Source organism: Callospermophilus lateralis, unplaced genomic scaffold (genome assembly GCF_048772815.1).
Source record: "Callospermophilus lateralis isolate mCalLat2 unplaced genomic scaffold, mCalLat2.hap1 Scaffold_922, whole genome shotgun sequence".
In the NCBI taxonomy this organism is placed as follows: Eukaryota; Metazoa; Chordata; class Mammalia; order Rodentia; family Sciuridae; genus Callospermophilus; species Callospermophilus lateralis.
The window spans coordinates 125,191-150,785 of NW_027517366.1; the positions used below are offsets into that span (position 1 = coordinate 125,191).

The following is a 25,595-nucleotide window of genomic DNA, read 5'->3' on the forward strand; positions in this document are numbered from 1 at the left end:
CAGTCCCTAAAGAGGGCGCTGCTGGACTCTGAGGCCCACCTCAGTGACAGAAGCGGTGCCTGCTAGAGAACAAAGCTATTATTAGAATTCAGCAACAATCCTGGGGACTCAATTTGGTAAATTTAATCCTAGTCACTACCCCATTCCAAAGTGTACATGACAGAACACAGATGATAATTGGGTTAACATCGTAACATCTTAAGCAATAATAGATTAGTCCTCAGTTAATAACCCACTTTAAGAGCGGAAATGGCTATGTTAATATATGATAAAATATCTGGGTCTGTATATACACAACACCCTGGAAAATACATTAAAAATTAATTATAGTAAAATCAATATGATTAGGAGCACCAAGTCCTTTATGCAGAGGCAGTAAGTGTGCTTTAGATGTTAGGGGAGAGAAAAAAAAGAGGCTCTGTGTGATTAAAGAGCTGATTGTAGGGCTTCTCTCTAGTGTGAGTTCTGCTGTGGTAAATAAGGTGTGATTTTTGACCAAAAGTTTTGACACAATCTTTACATTTGTAGGGCTTCTCTCCAGTGTGAGATCTCCTGTGGCAAATAAGGTCTGATTTTTGACCAAAGGCTTTGCCACAATCTTCACAATTGTAGGGCTTCTCTCCAGTTTGAGTTCTGCTGTGGCGAATAAGGACTGATTTGCGACCAAAAGCTTTGGCACATTCTTTACATTTGAAGGGCTTCTCTCCAGTGTGAGTTCTGCTGTGGTAAATAAGCTGTGATTTTTGACCAAAAGCTTTCCCACTATCTTTACATTTGTAGGGCTTCTCTCCAGTGCGATTTTTTCTGTGTCAAATAAGGTTTGATTTTTGACTAAAAGCTTTGCCACAATCTTTACATTTGTAGGTCTTCTCTCCAGTGTGAGTTCTGCTGTGGTAAATAAGGTGTGATTTTTTATGAAAAGCTTTTCCACAATCTTTACATTTGTAGGGCTTCTCTCCAGTGAGAGTTCTGCTGTGGTGAATAAGGCCTGAGTTTTGACCAAAAGCTTTGCCATTCTTTACATTTGTAGGTCTTCTCTCCAATGTGAGTTCTGCTGTGGCTAATAAGGTGGGATTTTCTACCAAAAGCTTTGGGACATTCTTTACATTTGTATGGCTTCTCTCCATTGTGGCTCTCTCTGTGGTAAATAAGACCTTTTTTTTTTTTTTTTTTTACTAAAAGCTTTGCAACATTCTTTATATTTGTAGGGCTTCTCTCCAGTATAAATTTTCTGGTAGTGAATAAGGCCTGAATTTTTATATGATTTCTGGTGTTCACTCTCACTTGTAGTTTTCAATATTTTCTTTTGTGGTAAATATTTAAGATCACAACTTTTATATTTTGCACTTATCAATTCATGAAACATATGTTTTAGGCCCTTTTCTGGTGAATATTCTTGGGTATGATTAGGAGTCATGACTGAAATAAACAAAAATTAAAAAAATACCTATTAGACTGGGATAAATATATTTTGCACACATAAAATGAAATTAAGGTAAAATAAGTACATCAGGACTGTAACAGATTAGTAAATCCAAAGTAACTAAAAATCCAAAAAATATATTAGTTCAATAAAAATGTACAGAAAAATTACCTTGAGAATATTATCCAAATTATTGTACAGATCACAGTATCCAAGAGGAGAACATCATTAAGAAGAGTAATAAATTAAGTGTAGAAAAGTATCATTAAAAGCCTTTTGTCCTTCATAAGATAGTATTGTGTATTTAGGAAATATCTAGCATCTACCTTCACTGTCAGTAGAATAAGAGAAATGTAAAACATATACAAACATTTCTGGCCTTTTCACAGAGTAACCAAATTATGGTTTTTGTCTTCCATGACGTAGAGACATGAAAATAACCAGTAGATTTTGAGTGATAATACCATAAATATTCAACAAGGGTAAAGAGGCAATGGACTCTTAAAAAGAAATATGAACAAAAAATTTACTAAGAAATACACACATATATGTCTATAAAATGTTTCATAAAAACATTTTAAAAGACTATAAAAGCCTTGCATAGCCTATGGCCATAATGTTTGGATAAATTCAACACATAAAAATCAAGAATAATAAATTGATTTTTATATTTTTACATTTGTGTGATATGAGAATTTCCTTTATTGACAAATACAACTTTGTTTATTTATAAATATATCATGGTATTTTATAATATATATATACAAGGTAAAATGACTAAATAGAATGAATTAACAAAATCATTATTTCATATAATTATCAATTTTTTCTTACGAGGTATTGTATTCCTTCTAATAGGATTTATGAAGAACATAATACACTCACTATGTGGTAAAATAAAGCTCTTGACCCTATTATCCTCAATAAAATAAAAATATGGAAACTTTGAATATAATATCAACCCTACACAAAACACAGTACCTGGTGACCAAAATTTTGCTCACTAAATTTCTGACTTCCACATGTTCTCCTACAACTTAATATCTAAATACCTGCAACCTTTCACTTAATTCAAAGTCCTGCATATATTTCTTATAACCCTTTAAGAGGCAAAATATTTTATAACTAAATAGTAATAGTATATAAGTACATATTTTTAAACATTTGGCATTGATGGGCACACACATTGAGTCTCTAGCTTTAATACTGACAGAAATGTTGGCACAAAACACAAGAGCAGAGGTATATCTTCAATTTTCTGATTTAATTGTTCATGGATACATATTTAGTACTGGCAATTCTGGATTATTAGGTCATCCACCCTTAAATGTTTCATGTGTAATGCTTGAGATTACCCCCAAAATTCTATATCACGAACTACAACACAAGTCTTTTTAAAATTGTTTGAGCCATGCTGTTTCTAAATTTCTGTGACTTCTCTCAAACGTGAAGTACTATTGCATGGCCTCCCAAATAGCAAATATTACAAGAATGCAACACTGTTTTTGCCTATTTTTATTTATTTAAAAGTTTTTATACTTTTTTCCCGAAAAGGGACTATATAATCTGCTGATGGCTCCTTTAATGAAGAAATAAAAAATAGTACAGCAAATATAAACAAAGAGAAGCATGGCTAAATCCAAGTGACAAAAAAAGAAAAATAAAACATTAGAAATTTAACATTAGGATACTGACAGTTATGAATTATTCAAAGAACACTAAATAATTATTTTTAAAATGTTTTAGAGAGTAAAATTGAAAAATAATAACGTCAATGAGCACGATGTTTATGTGAAAAATTCTTTAAGAAAAAATGAGAGGGGCATTCCTAGTGTGCAAATTTGAAATTCTACAAATATGGGAGAGGCTTGTCAAGCAGTACCAAGTCTAAGACAAGTCTAAGCAACTTGTAAAATACTGTAAAAAAAAATCTATATGATGTATAAAGAGAAGTGGGAAATATGTGTGTGTGTATATATATATATGAAATATGTATATATATATATATATATATATATATATATATATATATATATATATGTGTGTGTGTGTGTGTGTGTGTGTGTGTGTGTGTGTATGAAGTGTGAGAAAATGCAAGCATGCCACAATAAAAAAGATCCAGAAATTAAATAACTAATTAAAATTTAAAAATTAAAAAATGTGAAAAAAAAATTACAAAGTAGAAGTATAATGACTTATTCACTTCAAAATATTTATGATTACTAGTGCATTATTGTAAAACACAAAACAAAAGAAAAAATATACTAACAGAATTGAATCTAAAAAGAAAATGTCAAGTCACTTCCAGCAGAGAGCATGGAAAAAAACCAAGCAAGATCTGCTCCTAGAGGCCCTATTTGTTTAATGATGCATAATGCTCCTGCCTTTGCATTTCATCCTTTTGCACAGTTTTTTAATAAATGAGATATAGTTTTAAATCATGAAATTTCTCATAATTCTTTTGGACGAGCTTCCGTTGAGTGAGCAAATTGTATCCTAATACTTGCCTTTTAAAGCAGAAACAAACAATGATCTAGCCTCTCTTATATTAATATGCATTAAATATTGTTTTATTTACAGTTAATGTGTTCAATATACAACACAAAGTTAATACTCAAAATTGGTCATCTTCATTGAATTGACATTTTATTCTCAAACACCCATTACCAATAAAATTATGTAATATATGAGCTTTCACCTGACCAGCACGACAAGATCCTATGCCTTTGATCACGTGGGGAAAAGCTTAGACTGCTACACTTATGCCAACATGTCCTGTTTGGATTCTAGTTTCATGCTTGAAAAATAGCAATTTTAAATATACATCAGGGACTTCACAAGCTGATTTCTATGTTTCAATTAACCCTGGAAGATAAGAGTTCATCCCAACAAGAGAATAATCATTCTCCTAAAAAGAGGAGAAACTTCAAAAGAGGACCCCAAGATACTTGAATGCTAGTTACTTGGGGAGATATAAAACCATTAACAGCCTCAGCTCAATAGGTGTTGGCTAAAATGGGGTTAGAATGTACTCTAGATATCTTTGTTACTGCTTTGATTGCTAAACTCACACAAAACTCTGTAAATGCTTTGGTCTTACTAACAAATTTGCTCTGTTTTTGTACACCAGCTCTGGAAAATTCAGTACTGTTAGATCCTGGACTTCTAGAACCCATTACAATATCTTGACTCACTTGCATAAAATTGTGATATACCTGCAAAAATGTCTCATGGTATTCATTGTTGTCTCAGAAGAATGTGTCATACCATCCACATAGTATTTAATAAGTCTCCATCCTGTGCAATTTATTAATAAAAGATCTATTCCTCTTGATAAAACCTGTGATTATTCAGTGAAGCTTCTCTCTAAGGCAGAATTTAACGCTTTGACCTTCTCCTTGGTGGGTTTACTGGACTAGATCTACCAGCTTATAAAACTACTATGAAACTCGCCTATGCAATCAAAAACAGTATTATTCATGCCTCCATGAATGTAAATATGCTTAATAAAAAACAAAAACAACATTGTCAAGCCATACTTGACATCATGCTGAAATTGATTGTCTATTATTGTTACATCATAAAATATATCAGAAGTTTAATACCATGTGTTTCTTCAATTTAAGTTATAATAGTAATTTTATTTCAAAAGACTTAGATTACCTTAAAGATATCATTAACAAGGTTCAACAAAATGATGGATTTTGGACTTGTTGGATTGGTTAACTTGATGTTTACTACATTTCATCAGAGTCAAAAATATTCATAGGTGGATGTTTACTGATGTTGGAACTTGCTGTTGTCTATGCCTGCCCTATTTTTTTCCCCCAACAGCATTAAGGAAATAAGTAATATTATTTATTCAAAAGGCCTTAAAAAAAGAGGGCAGTTATTAGGTATTCTGGCCTTGGAATAGACAGGAAAGTGTGGGTTTGATTGTAACTGGCACCCTGAGTCCCACAATTGTAATGCGCAGCAGTTTCTCTCTGAAGCTATTAAGACAACTCTACAGGTGCACTATCTAGTTTCTCTGGTAATTTTATTAGCAAGAAGGGGCTCTATATTTGTATTAACTGTATATAATTATGGTTAGCTAGCACTTGGGGTTAAAGAAACCCTGAGTTAGAATGTAGTCATGGTATCAGAAGCTATGTAATTTGGGGTATTATATGTTCAGCTGTTAAGAGGGGTGGCCAGTTTTGTTTCTTTTTTCTTTTTCACTCTCTGTGTGTCTCCCTCTTCTGTTTGCTTTTTAAAAGGTTTCCTCACAAGAAGATTTGAAACAGATTAAGCTGGCCTACACAACAAAAGGTAAGTTTTGATGGTTATTCTGAAAAAACTGGGACATCACTAAAGAAGAAAACAGAGAACAACAAGGAATTTGAAAATTTGATAAATATAGGGCAGTATGTGTTCAATGATTACAATGAAAATATTGAATAGACATTTTATTCTCAAACAGCCATAACCAATAAAATTATGTAATATATGAGGTTCCACTTGACCAGCACGACATAAATAAACCTAAGCTTCTGAAAATTTCTTCTGCTGGATAACTACTCTTTCAACATTTTTTAGTTTGGTTTTCTCCTTGACATTTGAATGCCTCAACTGTGTCCCCTGTTATGTTTAGTCTACATTAGTTTACATCACTAAATTATACTAGGTACTACTTATCTAAAGTGAAGGATGTGTAACACACAAAGAAAGAGACAGGTTAAAGAGTAAAATTATATATATAAAGAGAGAGAGAGAGAGAGAGAGAGAGAGAGAGAGAGAGAGAGAGAGAAAGAAATAGAGTAAAATATTTTTACTAAAAATGCCCTTTTTCTTTGAAACACAAATCTAAACTCATTTTTATAGAGAAGATCCGAGAAGATACTCTGCAACAGAAGTAAATTAAATAATAATCAGTAATTAATAATTTTAAAGGGAAATTAAACGTACCCAGGAAGGCAAGTTTTCTATAGTTCTCTATCATCACATCTCTATATAAATTTTTCTGAGCAGGCTGAAGGCATTCCCACTCCTCTTCAGAAAAATCAATGGCTACATCCATAAATGTTAACAGTTCCTAAAATAAGAATAGGTAAATAAACAACACATTGAAGCCAGGAATATTTGCACAGTCTGTAATGTAATTACAGTTGAAATTAGAGTTAGTAGACTATCATGTAGGTAGTGTTTTTGGAACACAATGATACTATTATCTACTTCTGCATAAAAAGTGAATTAAGTTCAAAAAAGTAAATTAAATATATTTTTCAGATCAGAAAATCGTGGTAATTAAGAAAAGAAATCCTCAAATTTTAATTGTAAAACCTCTAACCAGAGATTAACTAATGTGTAGAATCTCATTTGTTATGTCTCTGATAGAGCTGGCTATACTGAATGTGTAGTGAGATCTTTAGTAATTCTAAAATCAATGGTATAAGACAAATTTTGAAATTTAACAAGGTAGACAGACCACTTAATGGAAATATTTAATAGTTTATTTAAGTTCAAACATTATATGGTTTTTATGTATATTATTAATATAAAAAATAGCAAAAACAATACTGTTTGAATTTTCCTTTTTATAATTTTAACATTTTTTAACATACCAAATTATATATATAAAATATTTGATCAGTGTTTATATTGTATGATATTTATAATAAAATATACATACAGCTCTTCAAACAATTTTTTTTAAAATTTTATTGGTTATTTCTAGTTCTACCTGACAATAAAATCAATTTTTATGGTATTATGCAACCATGGGATATATCTTATCCTAATTAAAATCCAGTTCTTGTTGGTGGCTATAATGGTAGGATTCACTTACAGATATATATCTTTTATATTTCTATCCTTGTCCTATTTATTTATTTATTTATTTATTTATTTATTTATTTATTTATTTATTTTCTGTTTACCATTGTACAATCTACTGATCTTCTTTTCTTACCCTTCCTCACTTTATGAGTTTTAGATTTCACATATCAGCAATAACTTTCAACTTTTGGTTTTGAAGAAATGGTGTGTTTTACTTAGCATAAAATCTCCAGATTCATCCATTTCCTGGCAAATGTCATAAAGTCATTCTTCGTTATGGCCGATTCATAGTTTATTGTGTACATAAGCAACAGTTTTTTATCCTGTCATCATTGAATGGACCCATTCATCATTAAATTGTTGGGTTTATAGCTTAGCCATTGTGAATTATGCTGCTATAAATATTAATGTGGCTGTGTCAATGTAGTATGCTGATTTTATGTCCTTTGGGAATATACAGTTCAGTCAAAAAACTGGGTAAAATTGTGGTTCCATTTCTTTAACAATAACCATATAGATTATTATGTTTCACTTAGACCTCCATACAGCTGGAAAAATTGGATTTTATCTATACCTGTGGTGAAAATAAAACATACAAAAAATTAATAAGCCATAAAATGACTAGAATTTATTACCAAGTCATCCATCCCAATAAAAAGTAAAATTTAAAAACAAAAAGTAAAGAAAGTCTTAAGCAAAAGAGCAAAATTAGAAGCTATTAAAGATAAACATACCACAGAGTTACCAGTATAAATGTTGGTGCTTTTAAAAAGCAAATGAGTCCAGTCTAGTGATGGACAAGTGTAGTTCCAGTGACTGAGGAGGATAAAAAAAAGGATCATAAATTCTAAGACAAAATTATATTATATATAATATTGTCTTATATATATTGTATTGAGCAACCAAGTGAGGCACTTAGCAACTCAGCAATACTCTGTCTCTAAATAAAATATTTTTAAAAAAGCTTAGGATGTGGCTTTATTGTAGAGCACCCCTGGGTTCAATCTTCAGTACAAATTTTTAAAAAGCAGATACAATTAAAAAACACGAGCAAATTTGAAAATTCAACAAATAAAAATTATATCAATTATACAGTATATAATTGCAAATATAGTCATATATAATGATTCTCATTTTATGGAAATACACTGTGGAAAATTTATTCTAAGAATCTTGTGCAATTTGCCAATTCTCTGAGTGCAATGACAGAATCTAGATGGTATTGACTAGTACATGGATAAGACACTTGCAAGATCCATGGTTGTACATAAAGTCTACAGCTAACCAAAATACCATGATGCCACATTATTGATGCTACGAAGTAAAATCAACCAGGGTAAACCTCATAATAAAATAAATGGTGGAACTACAGAAAACACCAAAAACAAAACTCTTAAAACATGCTAGGATATTGGGGAAAGAGTGTGATAATAAAATGTGATATCCCTTTACTTATAAAATATAACAACATATTTTGACACATTAAATGCTGAATATAAGTTATTAATAAATGATACTGAAATATATAAGAAAGTACAAAGCTCAAAAGTTTACATACAAAAGATAGGGTTCATATGGTGGTGCACACCTGAAATATCTACTATTCTGGAGTCTAAGGCATGAAGTTAAAAATATAAGGCCAACTGAAGAAATTGAGCGAACCCCATCTGGAAAAAAAATTTAAAACATAGCTGAGAATATGCTCAGCATTAAGACACTTTGGTTCAATCCCTAATATCACAAAAGAAAAAAAAAAGTTTTTTTTGTTTAAAAAATTATACAATATAATAGACTTAAACTTATGAATTACAAAATATCAATACAAAAAAATCTATTCATGAAATGATTACATTAAAAGCTTCAAAACTGACAAGGTAAAAAAACCCTAATTTCCTCACATATAATCAAACACTTATAAGAAGAAGAAATACAACAGAATGCAAAAGAAAAACAAAAAATCTTGAAGAGTCACTTAAAAAGGATAAACTTAATTGTTCAATAATCATGAAAACTCAAAATCTTTAGAAATTAGATAACATTGAATAAAATCACATCATATAGATGAATTAAATAGTGTTGATGAATACGTGGAATTAATGCAATAAAAAATAAAATAATAATTTAAGCTTTTATTATCCATTTGTAGAAACTGTTTTGTAATCATATATATATGATATACCCACACAGGAAACAGAGACTAAAACTACAGCAACTGTACATGAGAATACAGCCACATTCTTCCAGAGTTGAAACAAAGGGGCATGGCTAAAGAGGAAGAAATAATTATTACATTTTGTAAAAAGTAAATTCTAGGAGCTAGAATTTTTGTTGATATATTATATCCAGTTTGACACATACTATAAAATACCATGTTTGGATTATGCTGATGACACATGAATGTTGCATTTCATATGCATGTATGTTTACAAAAGGATTATGCAGTATTTGAGAAAATAAAAATACAGAAGAGAACATTTAAAAACCTCTAATATTCAACATATTTAAAAAGGATAAAACTATTATGAAAATGATCATTTTTCCCAAGGTGCCCTTTAATAATAACTGGTCATAATTTTACCATTGTTTACTTTTTGTTAAAGAAGAAATCAAAGCAAAAACTTTTAAAATTTTCCTGGAAAGATGAATGTATATACAATTAGACAAGTACTCTCTCATATATAAGAGCAAATGTATTAGTGATCATTACCTGACACTAATTTATGTTATAATATTATAACAGTGTAGTAATTTTAAGATAAAGAAATCACAATACAGAAAACTACATAGGGCAGTTCATATGTATGCAAATATATTTTTATTGTTCATTATTATAAGTATATAAATCAAAACATATGAATAAAATATTTAATGTGAATGAATGCTATAATCCAACCTCAAGGAAGATGTTAGAATGAAAGGAATAGATTACAAAAGTGACTTGTGTGCAGAATTTGCGTGACACTGGAATTATACACAAGCATCCACCAAAGAGCAGATATAAAGAGAGATAATTTTAAAAAATAAAATAAAAATAAATAAAAGCAGAATATAAGCCTCCCTCCATTTATGGATACACACCAAATAAATATATACTCCTGTTTTGAGTCCTTCTAAAAACTGTAAAGGAATTAGAGGCACACATATTGGAAAACTGAAAAAAAAAATATCGACAAAGAGATAAGTAGAATGCACTTGACGATTTTTCTGATTTGAGCAATATGCAAAATTACTGGAACAAAAATGCCCAAAACCAGTGTTAATATAAAAAAAAGAAAGATTGATTTGGGTTTGAAATATATTATTTAACTCTAAATTGCCTGTAGTTTAAATGCTAATTTATCTGTACACACAGAGGAAGGAATAAGATATACATGAGTATTTACTCCGGGGGGCGGGGGGGGGATAAGTGGTTTTCTCTGGCCATGCAAGATCCATGGGGTTTATTCCATTAGACCAGAGTGGAAGAGGTGTTAAATCTGAAGGTAACCCCTTAATCCCTTAGATGGATTTGCCAACATTCTCTAAAAATGCAAATAGTTGTTTCTGACAGTTCAACTTTTATCTAGACAGTACCAAAAAATTATCAGGGAATTACAGACCACCACTGAAAGCCAAAGTGGCAGTTTAGCACTTCCTGAGCTCTCTCACACAGCTCACTTTACTAATAACACCAGACGTAACCAATTTTTTCTGTAAGTAATTTTTCCTGATATTAACTTTTTCCATTCAATGGACCACATCTGAAACCTCAAAGCATTGAAAGCACTGGTAACTGTGCAGGTGCAAATCTCCCTAGATCAAAAAAGAGTGTGTTGACATTGGTGTGCAAAGAGTGTAATGGGCTAAAATCTTGAATATTAGTGAAGAAAAATGGTACTATAAGATTTTCTATAAGATTTTCTGCATGAGCACAGCTGTTAGTATGGCTACTCTGAAAAAGTGGAATAGTAAGTAGTACTCCAATTATATGAATATGGAAGAAAGAAACACTGTGATAGAGTATAAAATTAGTGAAGACATTTTTAAATAAATGGAAGTTGGGAGTTCTCTGTTATTTCTTTGAGAAACTAAGCTCTCTACATTTATACTGCTCTTGAACAAGTACTGGTCTGGACTTATGAGAGGCATTAGATGTGCCAGCTGTGGAATCCTCATATTACATTGTTCTGAAACACAGTTTCAGGAAAATACCAGAGTATGAAATGAGAATGCTCTCATATACATTCCACAAAAGAAAATCTGAGCATAAAGACACTCTGACAGGTCGTCTGCATTTGGAGACACAAAGGAAGAATAGAAACACATGATTTTTTCAAGATCAAGTAATTCTTCTTTTTTTAATCATGTAAAATGCTAAAAAACAACAAAAAAAATTTTGTGCTTTTGATTTTTTTCTATGGTACTGGGGATTTGAAACACCAGCATGTTAATTCTGGGCTACATAACCAGCCATGTTTTAAAATTTCGAGACAGGTTTTTCTAATTGTCTAATTAGTCTACCTAATTTCCTCATGTGTACTTTGAAATTACAATCTTACTGACTTAGCCACTTGAGTCTCTGGAATTAATATGCATGTATCATTGCACCCAGAGTACAAAAAAAAAGGCTTTAAAGTCTCATCCAGTTTTTAGTATAACAATTGAAAATACCATGTTCATTTGAAATATAATATGGGTAAAATAACGGATAATACTGCAAAAATTTAACTGATAATACTGTGAAAGGGAGAAGTTGGAAGTTGTCATTGAACAGGAAGCTAAAATTTTTATATAAATACAACTCACAATACTGGGGCATAAATTTAAAATCACACTTAGCAACTGTTTGAAGATAAAAAAAATTAAAAGTAGCAGGTATGTAGCTAAGTGGTACAGTACCTCTGGCTCAATCCACAAAACCACAATCTCCAAAATGAAGGAGAATGAATTCAGGAGGAAAGAAAAACTGATATACCTATAGAGTATCTCACCCCACTCCTAGAGGAAAAAATACATGGAGTTGTGATTGGGATGATCTCTTCACTCCAGAATACATAACACAATCTGAGAAGATTCAGAAATATTGCCACAAATGTTCTCACATAGAATTTAAGGTAAGGTCTGAAGATATTCTATAGGATACTATAGGACTTCCAGTGTCTACTGATAATATATGGTCCAGTTGACTGGCCAGTGGAAATTCATGGCTGACCTTTCTCAGAAGAAGACACAGGACTGCAAAAAACAAAGATTAAACCAGGGATTCTAACCAACCATTGCCAGTTCCCACCATAGTCAGTGCAGCCAGTTTCAACCAGACTCACCATCCAGTCTCAGGATTTCACTGCACACTCATCATTTACTGTATTTTAAGGAACCACATGTCCTCTCTATAAATCACAAAGTATCTATACAGGAGAAAAAATCAGGCTCACTGAACATAAGTGAGAAAGACTAGAAATGAATACCCAATCTTACAGACTTCACACCAGATGGTCAAAACTTGCTTCTCTTTATTGAATATGTGTAGTTTGGAAAATGCTTATATAAGGGGTCCTGATCAGACACAACTTATGTCTTCATACGCTCAATCTGAGCCTAGCGAATTTTTTGAGAGTAAGGAGATAACCTCAAATCCAGAAATAAATGATGTCACAAATGTAGGGTCTTGCCTGTACATTTATTTATTTACTGATTTTTCATTTGAGGCACTGGGAATTGAAATCCAGATCCTCAGACTGCAGCAAATTTAAGGCAAGGTATCCTTGAAGAAGTAAAATCCAGCCAACCCAGAAAAGCATTTGCATTTAAACTTGCATATGAGGCCCTTTGAATTTGTAGATTATATATGTAAATATATTATTTATTGATGGAAATAATACAGTGACAATCTTGTAAAATTTCAGTTAACTTCTCTTGTATGGAAACATATTGAACATTAAAATTATATGAGGTGAAAAGATAATTATTTTTTTAGGATTAGTATAAAAATAGTGAAAATTTTATTTTATATTATAACCCATAATTTCCACTATGTAAAAATTACCATTATGTATTTAAAATATTACTAATAAAATTATATGTATTTTTGGAACAGCACCCTCAAAACTATGTCAAGACTCCAAAAAAATCACAGTTCACAGAACTATATTTGAAAATTATGCTTGTCCTCACTTCAGGAAGATTAAAAAAAAAAAAAAAAAAAACTAGAGAGAAACTGCCCTGAGTGAGGGCAAGGAGATTTAACGAGAAAGTGTATGGTGTGTGTGTGTGTGTGTGTGTGTGTGTGTGTGTGTGTGTGTGTAATATATACATACATATATGTTTTCCCCAGATCCAAAGATTTGAGTCTATTATTTAAATTGATTAATGGTATATTCCTTATTTTATGACATGGCCTTAGACCCAATGTCCTGTCTATAACATTTTCTTTTTCATCCTATGATGAAAGCCTCTTAAGAAAGTGGGCTTGAAATGAAGATGAATTGTGTTGCTATCATGATCTCATACACCTGTAATCCCAGGTAGGGGATTTGAAATTTTGCTTCTTTAAGAATACTACTAAAACACAAAAAATAGAAACAAGAGTCACTAGATTAAATGAATTCAAAATGAAAAGATTCTTCTCAGAAAAAGAAACAATCAGTGAGGCGAAAAGTGATACCAGAGAATAGGAATAATTTTTTACCACATGCACATCAAATAGAAACCTAATTTCCAGAATATATAAAGAACTTAAAAAAAAACTTAATACCAAAAAACAAATTTCCCAATAATTAAATAAAATGGGCTACGGAACTGAAGAGACACACTACTTAGAAGATAAACAATCAATCAATAAATAAAAAAATTGTTCAATATCTCTAGCAATTAAAGAATTGCAAATCAAAACTATTCAAAAATTTAATCTTACTCTAATCAGAATGGCAGTTATTAAAAATACAATCAAAAATATATGTTGTTGAGGATGTGAGGAAAAAGGACCACCATTACACTGTTGGTAGGACTCTAAATTGGTGACACCAATCTGGAAAAGAATAAGGAGATTTCTTAGAAAACTTGGAAAGAAACCAAAATTTACCCAGCTATCCCACTCCTCAGTTTAGACCAACAAGACCTAAAAACAGCATAATACAGAGGCATATCCACATCAATGTTCATAGCAAAACAATCCACAATAGGTAAACTATAGAACCAATCTATATGCTCTTCAATGCATGAATGGATAAAGAAAATATGGTCTATTTACACAGTGGAATATTACTTAGCATTAAAAGATAATAAAATTATGGAATTGGTATGTAAATGGATGGATTTGAAGAATATCATGTTAAGGCAAGTAAGCCAATCCTCCTAAACCAAAGACCTAATATTTTCTCTTCTAAGTGGACGGTGATCCATAATGAGGGAAGTGGGAGGTAGCATTGAAGAAATGAAGAAACTTTGAATAAGACAAAGGGGAGGGAGGTGATGAAAGATGGTATAGAGGTAGGTAAGATGGTTAAATGAGATGAAAACCTTGTTGTACACAAAGTAGAGTTACATGGGTTTTGTAACTATACTTTCTGTACAACAAGAGAACTAAAATTTTCTGCTCCATTTATGTACTATGAAGTGAAATGTATTCTGCTCTATTAGCAAGTTAGAACAAATTAATAAATTAATTGACTTTTAAAAATTCAGGAAAGAGACTTGCCTTTCCATATATATATATATATATATATATATATATATATATATATATATATGAGCATGTATATATGTATGTACATATATATATGTATATATGTATATATATATATATATACATATATTATATATATGACATGATCATATTTAATGTATATAATTTATGAACAAATTTTTTTAATATTTCTATCAATTTTTTTAAAGAAATGACAACAGAAGCATTACAATTCTTATTTCATGTATAGAACACAAATTTTTTATCTCTGGTTGTATTTAAAGTATAGAGACACAAATTTGTGTCTTTGTTCATGTAATTTTGATTATGGTCTCTATCACCTTCTACGACTCTTGCTGATCTCCTGTCCCCTTTCTTTTCCATCCACCCCTCTTCTTTATTGAGAATCCATCTATTTCTCTCATGCTCCCCCTCCCTACCCCATTATGAGTCAGCCTCCTTATATTTGGCATTTTTTTTTGAAATTGGCTAACATCACTTAGCATTATCTTCTCCAATGCTATCCATTTACCTGCAAATGCCAGGTATAATTATATACCTTGAAGAATCAAAAAGCTCCACCAGAAAACTTCTAGATTTAGTAAATAAATTTAGCAAAGTAGCAGGATATAAAATCAACATCAATAAATCAAAGTCATTTCTGTATATCAGTGAAAAATCTTCTGAGAAAGAAATGAAGAAAACTACCTCATTAACAACAACTTCAAAAAAAAGATACTTGGGCATCAACTTAATGAAAGAGGTGAAGGGTCTATACAAGGAAAACTATAGAAAACTAAAAAAAAATCAAAAAATATCTTTAAAAGATGAAAATATCTACTTTGCTCATCAATAGGCACAATTAATATTATCAAAATGACAATGCTACCAAAGCACTATACAGATTTACTGCAATTCTGATCAAAATCCTAATGGTATTCCTCATAGAAAAAGAAAAAGCAACAATGAAATTTATCTGGAAAAATAAGAAACCAATAATAGCTAAAGTGAACCTTAGCAGAAAGAGTGAAGCAGGTGGCATCACTATACCATACTTTAAACCATACTACAGAGCAATGGTAACAAAAACAGCATTGCGTTTGAAAAAAAAAAAAACAGACTGCAGATGAATGGTACAGAATAGAGGTCACAGAGACTAACCCACAAAATTATAATTATTTTATATTAGACAAAGGTGTCAAAACATGCACTGGAGAAAAGATAGCCTCTTCAACAAACCACTATCTCTCACCATGCACAAAAGTCAACTCCAAGTGTATCAAGAACCTAGAAATTAAACCAGATACTCTCTGTCTAATGGAATTAAATACAGGCTCTAATCTTCATCATGTTGGATAAGGACCCAATTTCTTTAATAAGACACTGATAGCAAAGAATTAAAACAAATAATCAATAAATGCGATAGAATCAAACTAAAAAGTTTATTCTCAGCAAAAGAAACAATCTGTGAGGTGAAGACAGAGCCTTCATTATAGGAGAAATATTTTACCCCTCACATATCAGATAGAGCACTAATCTCTAGGGTACATAAAGAACTCAAAAAAACTAAGCAAATAATAATAATAGTGAAAATGATGATGATGATGATGATGATGATAACACAATCAAGAAATGGGCCAAGTATCTGAACAGAGAGTTCTTAGAAGAGAATAGAAAATTAATCAACATTTTTTTATATATCTGATTGGTTATGGTCCTCCCTTTTCAGGACCAAGAACACTTCTGGTTAAGTTTCTAAGGAGGGGCAACATGAGCAAGAATTATTCTCAATTCTCCTTTATAAATTATGAAAGACAATTATCTATGTCATTTTCTAAACATAGATGGGCATGGGAAATATAGGTTTGGAGCAGAGAACATTTTTATTGGAAACACAGTGTAAAAGAAAGAAAAAAATCACAATTATTTGTACCACATTGAACCACAAGAGAAATGGAACCTGGAATTCAAAAAAGAAAGATTCAAACTTTAATACTTGGGAATGGGGATGACATGGATGCTTAAAGTGAAAAGGTTATTACAAGCTTTTGAAAGAAAATTATGTGAGTGGCAAATAATGGTTAACCAAATAGAATCTGCACAGTGTATTCCAGAGGCTTTGTCAGCTGTGCACTACAGAACATGCAGGTATTCATAGCCTCCATGAAGAGCCTTATTCATCTGTGCCCTCTAAAACTATTCCCATAGTACAGATGAAAAAAACATGGGTATCTGGATACTAAATGGCAATTTAGCAGTCCACACAAAACTACCCAGAGACAGAACTTTTGAAATTTCTTCAAAGACCATCAAAGTATTCTTATCTCCTGACACAGGGATATCAGTGTGGGGAAATATTATTTTCTCTCCATTTTGAAGAGATTGAATTGAGAATACATTTCAGGGGCAACATAAATACTTTTTTCTTTCATGTTAAGAAACTCTTCTGAAACAGAGCTCACAAGACACATTTCATAGAAGGGTAAATGCCTAGAGATTACAAAATGAAAAAAAAATAAAAAATAAAAACACATCTGTGGCCCTGATGACTCAGTAAGGAAATAATTCTAAAAGGGTTATTAGAAACTGAAAATCAAAAACTAACTATTTCTAAAAATAAATATGTTCATTAGTTGCTATCTCCATATCATTAAGTAAACAACAAATTATGTATGAATATTTCTAGAATTGGCCAAATTTTATTCCATATGATTTTATATTAAATCCCAAAATCCAAATAATAGAATTTATGATTCACTGCCAAAAATATTACAGAAAGAAAAAATTTAAGGAGTGGACGTTTAGTAAGTATGTCTTTTAACAATTTTATTACCATATAATTTTAAAGAAATTTATTCATTTACCTGCAGCCGTAGTGTAGAGAAATTTCTTATTTATTTTTTGTGTACTAATTAACAAAGATAAGCCCTAGAATCCCCTTTAAAAAACCTAACCTTACAATCATAAAATAAACCTATAATAAATGATGAGTAAAGAAAAAAGTCAATTTTAAAAAAAAAATTTGAACCTTTTTCTTTTTCTGAAATTAATCTCTAGCTGCATTTTTGGATACTTTTCTCATCTTTTAAGCCAAAACTATATAAAAGACAGAAGTTCAAATTTCAAATTTATACATGAAATATGTTTATTAACTATAAAAATTCAAAATCTTTAGAAATTTAAGAAATACAAAATAAAAACCCATCATAGGAAAAATTAAGTAATATTGATGAACATTTAAAACAAATTAATAATCATTATCTCAAAAGGAGTTTAAATTAGTTTCTATTTTTGGAAACTATTTTGGTATTTAATATACATGATACTCCCCATCCCAGAGACTTAATGAAATTATAGCAAAATGATCATGATAACATGTAAGTATGCAATGGTATTTATTAAACACTTGAAGCACAAGGGCATGGTTCAATACAATATACATCTTGGAAGAGATAAATAATAATACGTAGGAAAAATGGCCACTGGGGCCAGTCATACTTCATAATATATCCAGTTTAAAAAAGAGCATAAAACACTATGTATAAATTTTACATAGGTGCCTTATGCAAGTGGTATTTCATATGTGTACATTTTTAGAAAAAAAATATGTAGAACTTATGAGAAAATAATAGTCAAAAAAGCACATAAAAGACTGAATTTTACATCCCATGTAAATAATAAAACTCATCATTACAAAGGTGATAATTTTACCCCAAATTAACCGACAATATATTTCACCAAGACAGCTATGTTCAAATATGAATATATCACAGTGAAGTCTACTTTTATGTGTATTCTAGAAAGCAATAATTAAAAAAATAAATAAATATACGATACAAGAAAGTAGGGAAAGGGGAACACTGGATACTGAAGGGGAACAAATTATATTTCATGTTTTATGGTTATGTCAAAATAAACCTGACTATTAAATACAATAATGCAATATTAAAAAAAAATCAACAAGCTTTACTTTAAATGAAGAAACCAAAGCATACATTTTTAAAATTCATCTACAAAATTATATGTAAATTTATTCAAAATCCTTTTCAATTATAAGAGCATAAAAAGAACTTATCATGGCCTACTATTTATTTATATTGTGAAAATATAATATTACAATAATAAAGAAACACAATATAAATAAGATCCCCAAATGAATACATATGTATGTAAAAACAGTATGCTTCATTGCAATAGCAAATTCTAGATAAATCAAACCATAACAAAAATAATCTTAGGAACTTAGCTAGCACCTTTCTCAAAGTAAATTTAAACCTGTTACAGCTGTTTACTGGTGAAGAGTCCTTGCTTCCCCAATGCTGAAGTATAACACCAGAGAAGTGCGCCAAGGTAAGTTTAGAGTGGAAAGTAGAAACTTTATTAAAGGACAGTAGAAAAGACTTCTCCCCATAAGAAAAAGGGGACCACAAAGGTAGAATCCATGAAAGGGATTATTTTTAAAACTAAGGTCTTTTTAGTTTTTTTATAGCTAAGGTCTTCCTTCAACTATCCTGCATTCCTGTCACATTGCTGTCCTTTGTTCTGTTTTTTTTTTTTTTTTTTTTTTGCAGTGTTGGAATGTAGGTGGGAAGACCCAAAGTGTGGAGGAAAGTTGGGCTGAAAGAGTAATCTGGGCAGGAAGGGCTTTTAGATTAGCATCTCCATGTGTGCCTTGAGCTGCTTTATTAAAATATCCTTGGGATTGGCTCAGGGCCTTGAGCACATTTTAAATTCCCCTTATCCTGGACTCCATCCTCAATATGGAGTTCATTCTTGATTTTACTGGATATTAGATCCAATTTTTCCTAACTACACTAACTACCTATCTGTAAATCTGACTCCACTACCAAAGATATGGCTAAGTACTATAGTATCCCTGAGTTCACCTAACTTTAACAAAATAATAATCATGAAGAAAATAAAAATAAAAGAATGTTAAAATGAAAATTAGCTAGCTAAAAAGGAAATTAGGTACCCCCAAATGATTACTCCTTTCCTGCAAGAAAATGGACCTTGGAGATTTGATTTTGATAATTATTCCACCTGTTAATCTTCAGCATCTGGTAAGACACTGGGCTGCAGGAACACACCTGCCAAATAGTATTTTATGCAGATTCTGAGGATGCCCTTTGAGCATAAGGAAAGCAGCAAAAAGTCTCTGCCACTGACATGTTCCCCACCTGGTTGGCCAGTAGGACTGAGGACATAGTGGCCCAGTGGAAGAGTTAAGCCTGGAGACTCCAGAGACTGCCCAGAGTCCCAATCTGCTAGCTCCTGTTTTCAACACAGCCAGTCTTGTGGTTCTAATAGTCTTACTTTCCTAGCCTCCCTTGCTAGGCCAATGCACACTCACCATTTCCTACTACTTAGCAGTAGGGCTACTTGGGGTCCTCAGTTCCTGCACAGCAGAACAACATGTGACTCTGAAGTGTGAGAATACAGATGGCAAAAATGAAGGACTCAGAAGATAAGAAGTGAAAGCCCACCCTCCTCCTCCCTTATGACACACAACTGGACAGTTCCCACAAAATGCCCTTGATTGGAAGGGGCTTCAGATCATGAACATTGAATCTGAGAGAAGTGAGCCCTTTTTTTGAGTGACAGGGAATATTATCCTATCCAGGCATGAATAAGAGCTAAAATCTCAGGTCCTTGAGTGCTGTTTTTTAATCTAAGAAATATACCCCAGAGTCTCAGCCTGCTGTTATTTTAAGGCAAGGTTGTTTTCCCATGAGTAGGAACTCACCCAACCAACAGAACATTTTCATTTAAACTTACATATAAAGTCATTTAAGTTTATGGATTATATATGCTTGTATATTATTCAGAAATTAATATAAAATAATGGCAATAATTATAAATTTTATTTATTTATTTTTTGATCTCTGTTCTTTTTAGGTGACAGATTGAACTTTGAACCGGGAAGAAAACACCTAAAGTAAAAATGCCCAATAAAAACAACACATAAGGGGCTGGGATTGTGGCTCAGCAGTAGAGTGCTCACCTCCCATGTGCAAAACCTGGGTTCAATTCTCAGTACCACATAAAAAATAAATAAGTGAAATAAAGGTATTGTGTCCAGCTACAGATTTAAAAATACGTAAAAAAACATACGTTACAAGATGAGAAACCAGCCTCTACCTCAGAGCAAAGACTGTCCTTGGAAGGGGGTGTGACTCTGTCCTTGGAAAGACACACAGAGCACTCCTAGACTCATACCCACCCTGCTGAGTTGTTATCTACAAATAACAGGAGAGATCTGCTGTGCATGGTGTCCCTGACTCAGTTAGGCTAGGTGGGGATCCATAGCAACCCCCTTGCAGCCACCAATCAGCATGAGACAGGGAAAATTTCTGGGATTCCAAATCACACTTCCAGTAGTTTATGGTGGTTGATAACATTTTGGGAAACCATATAGTTCAGAATATACTCCCCTCATGGCCTAAGTCAATCTGTTGAAATGAATCCCCATCTTGTACTAACCAATCACACTTACCCAACTTGTTTCCACCTGTGAATGTGCTAATCATGTTTTACAGTTATTAATGATTTTCCCAAGGTGTGTGACGATTTGCTAAGAGATGCTGTGATGTATGTGGGGTTCCTGCCTTCCCCAAAGAGTTATAAAACTGCTGCAAACTCCAGGCTAAGGGCCTCTAAGCCACCAGTTTCTATTTTTGGAGGACTGAGCTAGCTTGAAATAAACACCTCTTTGGTGCTTACCTCGATATTGGTCTCTGGTGGTCTTTTGGGGGTTCTGCATTTGAGCATAACAGTCTCTCCTGAAACCCATGGGGAAAGAATTCAGCACTCCAGTTCTCTAGGACTGTAGTTTTATAGCACCAAAAGTTACAAAAGGGAGGTGACTTGAGAACTTACACAAAAAAACAGGATTTTCACAAGCATAAAACAAAGACATGTAGTGGGTTAATGGTCTAAATGGTTTAGCACTTAGGGAGTAAATTTAGATCACAACATCAGAATTTATGTTGAACCACTAAAGTTTTAGAGTGAGTTTTTATTTGGTGAGTTTTTATTTGGTCAGGGAAAGCCAGAATTTATGAGTCATCACTAAAGTTTCAGGGAGGTTGTTATCTCATCAGGGAAAACCAGACATGGGTGAGTTCAAGGCACTGGGAGGCATTTCAAGCAAGTTTACAAATCACAGTAATTTATAATGAAGCAGAAATTAACTTTTCATGCGTTTGTGATGAAATGGCTCCCAATCTTAAAAGGAAATTAGGCTGGATTTTTCACTTGCTATAGCCATAGATTTTAAAGTATATGTTTCATACTTTAACAAGAATGAGCATTAAATTGTTAATATTAATTACTACTAATTTTTTAAAAGACTGAATAAAATAGGAAATTAGGTATTTGCTATTAAGTCCATAAAATTTTTGATTAATATATTGATAATATAAACATGGAAAATTTTGACAATGATAAAAAGATATTTAATACTAGGGATTCAATATTATAAGTCCCTCCTGTTCAGTGGGTCACATTCAATGATTTTCTTTTCATTTTTTTAGGTCATTTTGAATTACACTTCTGCAAATGTTTGTTAAATATACAAATTTAAGAATTTGTATTTTGTAAAGTGGAAAAATGGCAGATTTGAGTTCCTATCAAGATTTTAAAACTTATAAGCCATGTGGGTCATCTTAGCACTTTTTTTTTTTCTTATTTGCACACAATCCAGTTTTAGAGAAGAATGAGTTGGAGATATAATCTATTGTTCTGAGCAAAAGAGCAATTGCCTTTGGATATTTCTAAAGCTTTTAACTTTTCTCACTTTTAAAAATTTTTGGTGATTTGAAAAAAAATTATTTTAAAAAATGATTTGTTTGAAATTAATTATTTGTCTTTTCTGTATTATTTTTCACTTTCATTGATTTTTTTAGAAGAACTAACAGAACAGAATTCCAAAAGTGTTCTATGTAAATTTAAAGGTATGTTTCTAATAATCAAGATAGAAAGCAGAAGCAAAACATCATCTAGTTTAGTGGTTCTGCCTCAAACTAGAGAGTTACTTATTTATTTCTGCAATTATTCACTAGGTTCCTGAGGTCGCAGAAATCACCAACCAACACAGAGAAAAGTCTTTTCAGTTTGTTTCTCACAACCAATTCAAGCTAAAATACAGTAGTATCACTGTAGTTTGAGATCAAAGGGTGTTTTTAAATAATAAAAATATGTATACATAAATATATAAATAAATATAAAATAAAATATAATATTAGATAGACATTTTCCCCTGGATAATCATTTTGTACATTTTTCCAATTAGAAACAGATCTGGAAACAAAGTATCACAAATAAGACATAAATCCTACATTGCTACACAGAGTAATTAAGGCATATACTAAGAGTTTGGTATAAAACTTGACATAGAGACACTAATAACTAGAGAACATCACAGAGAATTATACCTATTGCTAAATAGCAAATTCATAGTCTTTAAGTACATGAAGAGACAAGCTATCATAGCAAATTTTATAACTCAGTTGCTGCTAATGTACAGAGATAGAGATATTTATTAAGACGGTTTTATTCAGATTTTTGGTTTAAAAAGGGAAAGATCAAATAATGGAGGTGATTTAAACATGAGCAATAATATTTTTCTGCATTCAGTACCTTTTTTGCAGATATATGAATTATAACTAATTCCAACCAATAAAATGCAGATAGTGTAAAGATTATTCACTAGGAGTAAAATTACTTACAAAGAGAACCAAAACTTCCATTCCTGTCCAAATGTTTATTCCTGACAAAAAATACTGCAGGTTAAGGATCTACATGACTAACATTTCAAGGTAGGAACTAAATTCAGCTCCAAATATTAGAATTTATGAGCTGCCACTGAGATTTAGAGAGAATTGTTATTTGGTCAGCAGGAGCCAGAATTTATGAGGCACCAGTAAGGTTTTAGAGAGGGTTGTTATCTGGTAAGGGATAGCCAGGCATAGGTGAATTCAAAACACAGGTAGAAATTGCAGGCAACTTTAAAACATCAAAATATATTCAGGCCAAAGAGAAATTTTAGTTTTCTTACACAAAACAGAAATGAACTTTTTACCTCTAAAAGCTCTAAGAGAAGATTTTATTTTATTATATTTTATTTTTGTATTTTCTCATATCTAACGGCTTCTGGCATTCTTTTGTTTGTAACCATAAATGCTTCTCTTCTGTGTTTATGGGGCTTCCAACACAAAAAAATATAGATAAGCCATTCTCATAGGGAAGATTTTTCAAACATAGCAAGTAACTACCCTTTAACCCACAGGGTCTGACAACGATATTATAGGATATGAAAGACCCTCCAATATGCTTGTTCTTCCAACCATTGTTTGCAAAGATTGACAAAAGTCAATTCATTGCACAGAATGAGTGAGGTGAATCTCTTCTCTGCAGTCAAGAATAGGAGGTAAAAGAGCCCCCAAAGTGAGTTTAAAACTGCTTTACATGACATCGCTGACAAAATTTTAAAAACAAAAGAAAACATAAATTCAGAGAGAACCATACCCACATAATCTCTTTTGACAGAATCAAATTCATAAGAGGAACAGAGGACAGAGGTAAATCTAAAGAGATTTAACTATATTTTCTTTTTCTAAAATGCTATTAATGTCTCCAAAGATTATAGAGTTCTGGATCCCCTCAGTTACTTCTTTATCATTACCGTCAACCTGTAATGCATGAGGCACACTGAATTTACCCTCATACTCATGTACTTATCACTTATTTTTTCTAAAGAAATGCATATGTATATGAATATATTTTTCCCATATTTCCAAGATTCTACCATGAAAATTTCTGTGATATCACTTTCCTGAAATGCATTTTCATTATTTCATGTCAGTTCATCTAAATATTCCATATCATGTGTTGGAAAAGATGAGACAACTCTAAGGCCCTTATTATTTGACTATTTATAAACTATAATTAAAGGTCAACCTCAGTACTTCCACAGAACTTAAGTCTCATTCACCTTTCTCATTCATAGTGCTTTATTTTTGTAAGTAGGTAGCAGAAATTTTACTTTGAAGAAGAGTAAGTGATTTAAAGCCATTCAGTGTACTTTAGAGGATCCCAAAAACCTATGGTTGTGGTTCTTAAACAACCTTACCACTGAAAGATTTGAATTACACTCCAGGTTAGACACTGATACTATGCTTCCATGGTAAATGATTTTTTGGTTGTGAATATTGTCTTTCCCTTTCCCCTATAGTCTTGGAAATGTGTCGATTTGTGAACTTTTAGAATCACTATTTTCAACACACTTAGCAAGCACACATTTGATAATAGAGGACATCTATATTCTGCAAAAAAAGACCCTTCACCAACCCCTAAAAAAGTGATAAAATAATCTTTGGAAAAAATAACAGTCATCCATTAGATTATTTTTTAAAAATACTAAGAAAAAGTTTAGTTAGTAATATAATACTAAAATACTAAAAGTGATATAAATGCAATTTCAATTTTAAAAGTTGTTTCTGATTACTACAAAGAGAGAATAAAAAGCTGAGTACATGGGCTGGAGTTGTGTCTCAGTTGTAGACTACATTGCTAGAATATGCAAAGCACTCGAGTTTGATTCTCAGCTATACATGTAAAGTTTTTTATTGTTTTATTTTTTAAATACATGACAGTGGAATGCATCGAAATTCTTATTACACGTATAGAACA

General features: G+C 31.6%; 1 pseudogene; it reads right to left on the reverse strand.

Moving 5' to 3' along the window:
* Positions 1 to 386: 386 nt before the first annotated feature.
* LOC143641244 (uncharacterized) overlaps positions 387 to 25,595 on the reverse strand; it is a 60,766-nt pseudogene continuing 35,557 nt past the window's right edge.